Source organism: Cervus canadensis, chromosome 29 (assembly GCF_019320065.1).
Source record: "Cervus canadensis isolate Bull #8, Minnesota chromosome 29, ASM1932006v1, whole genome shotgun sequence".
Lineage (NCBI taxonomy): Eukaryota > Metazoa > Chordata > Mammalia > Artiodactyla > Cervidae > Cervus > Cervus canadensis.
The window spans coordinates 46,326,337-46,330,091 of NC_057414.1; the positions used below are offsets into that span (position 1 = coordinate 46,326,337).

The 3,755-nt window shown below is 50.0% G+C and overlaps 1 pseudogene; it reads left to right on the forward strand.

Moving 5' to 3' along the window:
* The first annotated feature begins 281 nt into the window (after nt 1-281).
* LOC122430767 lies at nt 282-2,316 on the forward strand (annotated as a pseudogene).
* The last annotated feature ends 1,439 nt before the right edge of the window (nt 2,317-3,755 follow it).

The following is a 3,755-nucleotide window of genomic DNA, read 5'->3' on the forward strand; positions in this document are numbered from 1 at the left end:
GCACTTTACCTTGCTGATCAGTGGTGGGCTATTGATGATATTGTGAAAACATCTGTCCCTTCTAGAGAGGGGCTTAAGCAGTTGAGAACTCTTGGGGAGAGAGTGGTTAAAGCAGGAAATGGAGAGAAATGAGATCCCATTCCTGTGTCATAGCAGTACTGATTATGCTAAGATTCTGTGGAAGAAAGGAGAGGCCATTGGGTTTCCCTACAGAGCTGGGAGAATAACAATCATGGATGGACTTGGACAGCTGATACATGTCTTATCCCTAGCCTTAAGGGATGAACAAATACCCGTTGGCCTGGGCTGAAACGGCAGGGATGGGACTGGCCAAACAGACATCCGGTCGTCATCAAGCTAAAGGCCTAGGCAACTCCTGTGAGGGTGAGATAGTACCCCATGAGCCAGGAAGCTCGGTGGAGGATCACTCCCCACATTCGACATCTCATGAATGCCGGAATTCTCAAGCGGTGTCAATGCCCTTGGAACACACCCTTACTGCCGGTAAAGAAGCCAGGGGGGACAGATTACCTGCAAGAAGTCAACAAACAGTGACATCTAACCCGTATACCCTCCTGAGCAGTTTGCTGCCTGAGTACACCTGGTACACTGTGTTGGACTTGAAAGATGCCTTTTTCAGCCTACCCCTGGCGGCCCAGAGCCAGGAGATATTTGCCTTTGAGTGGACCAAGGGGGAAGGCCAACCAGTAATCCCACAGAGGTTCAAGATGCTCTGAGTGAGGACCTCTACAAATATCGGACTTGCCACCCAGAGGTCCTTCTGCTACACAATTAATAGCCCGGCAAGAGGTCACCTGTTTGGGGTATAAGATCAGGCAGGGGCAAAGGTGGCTAACCCAGACCATGAAGGCCCAAGATCCCCCGCCAGGTGAGAGCGTTTCTGGGGACTGTTGGATATTGCAGACTGTGGATCATGGGGTCTGCCGAGAAGGCCCGGCCCTTGTATGAGGGAAGTAAAGAGACCCCAAACTGGATTTGGACTGAGCCAATGAAACAGGCTTTCCGGACACTCAGACGGGCCCTACTAGAAGCCCCAGCCCTTGCCCTGCCTAACCCAAATAAGCCATTCCAGCTGTTTGTAGCTCCATGATTGCAGCGAGATACTGGCTGAGGCCCTGGCGGCACGGAAAGACTTAACTGGTGTACCCCTAGGCAACAGTGAGCTAGTATGGTTCACCGATGGGAGCAGCTATGTAAAAGATGGGCAAAGGAAAGCGGGAGCCGCCGCGGTAGAAGAGCACAGTTGTGAATATGGCTCCGCGAAGTTTTATGCACTGTGTGGCTTTGGTGGGGTCTTAAGTTGTGGTATGATACACACTGCTGTTGTTCCTCTGGATTTGGTGAAATGCCGTATGCAGGCGGACCCACAGAAGTACAAGGGCATTCTTAATGGATTTTCAGTTACACTCAAAGAGGATGGTTTCCGTGGTTTGGCCAAAGGATGGGCCCCGACCCTCATTGGCTACTCCCTGCAGGGGCTCTGCAAGTTTGGCTTTTAAGAAGTACATGCTTGGAGAGGAGAATGCCTATCTGTGGCGCACATCACTGTATTTGGCTGCCTCTGCCAGTGCTGAATTCTTTGCTGACATTGCTCTGGCTCCTATGGAAGCTGCTAAGGTTCGAATTCAAACCCAACCAGGTTATGCTAACACTCTGAGGGATGCAGCTCCCAAAACGTATAAGGAAGAAGGCTTAAAGGCGTTCTACAAGGGGGTTGCTCCTCTTTGGATGAGACAGATACCATACACCATGATGAAGTTTGCCTGCTTTGAACGTACTGTTGCCGATTCTGTGGTGTCTGTGTTGAATAAAGAGAAGGGTAGCAGTGCCTCTCAGGTCCTCAAGAGACTTGGATTTAGAGGTGTATGGAAGGGACTCTTTTGCCCGCATCATCATGATCGGCACTCTGACTGCACTACAGTGGTTTATCTATGACTCTGTCTACTTCAGGCTCCCTCGCCCTCCTCCCCCTGAGATGCCAGAGTCTCTGAAGAAGAAGCTTGGGTACACTCAGTAGATAAATGACAGCAACGAGGTACCGAGGGGAAGAGCCAGGGCAACACTGGGAGATAGATTTCACTGAGATAAGGCCAGGCAAGTACGGGTATCGCTATCTGTTGGTTCTGGTAGATACCTTCTCAGGGTGGGTGGAAGCCTTCCCCGCTAAGGGAGAGACGGCAATAGTGGAGGAGATAGTGCCTAGGTATGGGCTGCCAGTGACTATGGGCTCTGATAACGGACCTGCCTTTGTGAGCCAGATTGTACAAGGGCTGGCCCAAGCTCTGGGGACGAAATGGATATAATCCCCAGAGCTCAGGACAGGTTGAGAGAAAAAGAAACTTTGACAAATTTGGCAATAGAGACTGGCGGGGACTGGGTGACCCTCCTTCCCTTCGCACTCTTTCGGGCGCATAACACCCCTTATAAGAGATTCTGTATGGAAGACCCCCTCCTGTGTGTATTAGAACCTCGATGGAAAGGCCCTTATGTTCTCCTTACCACTCCTACTGCTGTCAAGGTCGACGGGATTGGACCCTGGGTTCACTGCAATCACGTGCGGCAAGCCACACCGGAAGAACAGGAAAAAGCGCGAGAATGGAAGGCGAGTCCTCACCCATCAAATCCTTTGAAACTGAAACTCGTCCGCCGGGAGGTCTCCTAATTCTCCTGCTGATTATTGCAGGAGCTGAAGCTGTGTAACTTCTTGTGATGGGCCCCGGGAATGGGACGTAGGAAACAGATTTGGTAGCCCTGAGTGTGGCGCAACCCACAGGGCCAAGTACCTCAGATACGGGTGCAATTTAACCAAGCTTCACTATCTCTGCAAGGCCAAGGGCTTTCCTCCCTATGAGCTGCTGTAGATGACTTGATTTTTTTCTCCAACAAGGTAGGGTCTGCGAGGTTTCTATGCAGACCATACAAGAGTGGTAAGAGAATCAATCAGTCATTTATTTATTTATTTATTTATTTTTCAATCAGTCATTTAGAGAAGTCTTTGACTTCCTTGTCTGAGGTGGTCTTGATTAGAAAGAGAAAACGGGAAGCCCAGCAGAGATGGTTTGAGTCTTGTTTTCAACACTCCCCCTGGCTTAATTTCCACCCTCCTGGGTCCACTTATAGTGTCAGCGGCCCAAGATGGAAAAGAGGAAGATTCCTCTATTTGAACAACAGACAGGGGGGAATGTGAGGCGAGCAGAAGTAACGCAGCTTAGATTAGGAGTAGGCCTTCCTACTTGGTAAGATTAGCAGGTAGCTTTCCCTTAACAATGACCACTGTTTACCAATTAGGACCAATTAGCATTCACTTGACACTGACCGATGTTTGCCAATTAGGAAATTAGGAATGGGGCAGAAACCCCCAGGAAAGTCCCGCGCGCGCGAAAATACTGACGAATGAAGTTGTTTAACCAATCCGCTTCTCAGCCTATAAAATTGTGTAACAGCTTGGGCTCGGGGCTCTCTGACCCGCACCACTGCGTTGGTTGCGGCGGGGAGTCCTGACTCGAGTCAGTAATAAACTTCCCCTTTTTGCCAGTTGCATTGTCTTGGAAGCCTTCTCTCTTCCCGCTCGGGGATTCGGACATCGGGCATAACAATAGGAATTCTTACCTAACCGTAGATGAGCAGGTCCCTGTTGGCTGGGTTGCTGTGTGTTCGCTGGCACAGGAGTCCACGAGTCAAGGTTTATCCAGCACATACTACCTGCTGGGTGCTTTTTTTTTTTTTTTTTTTTT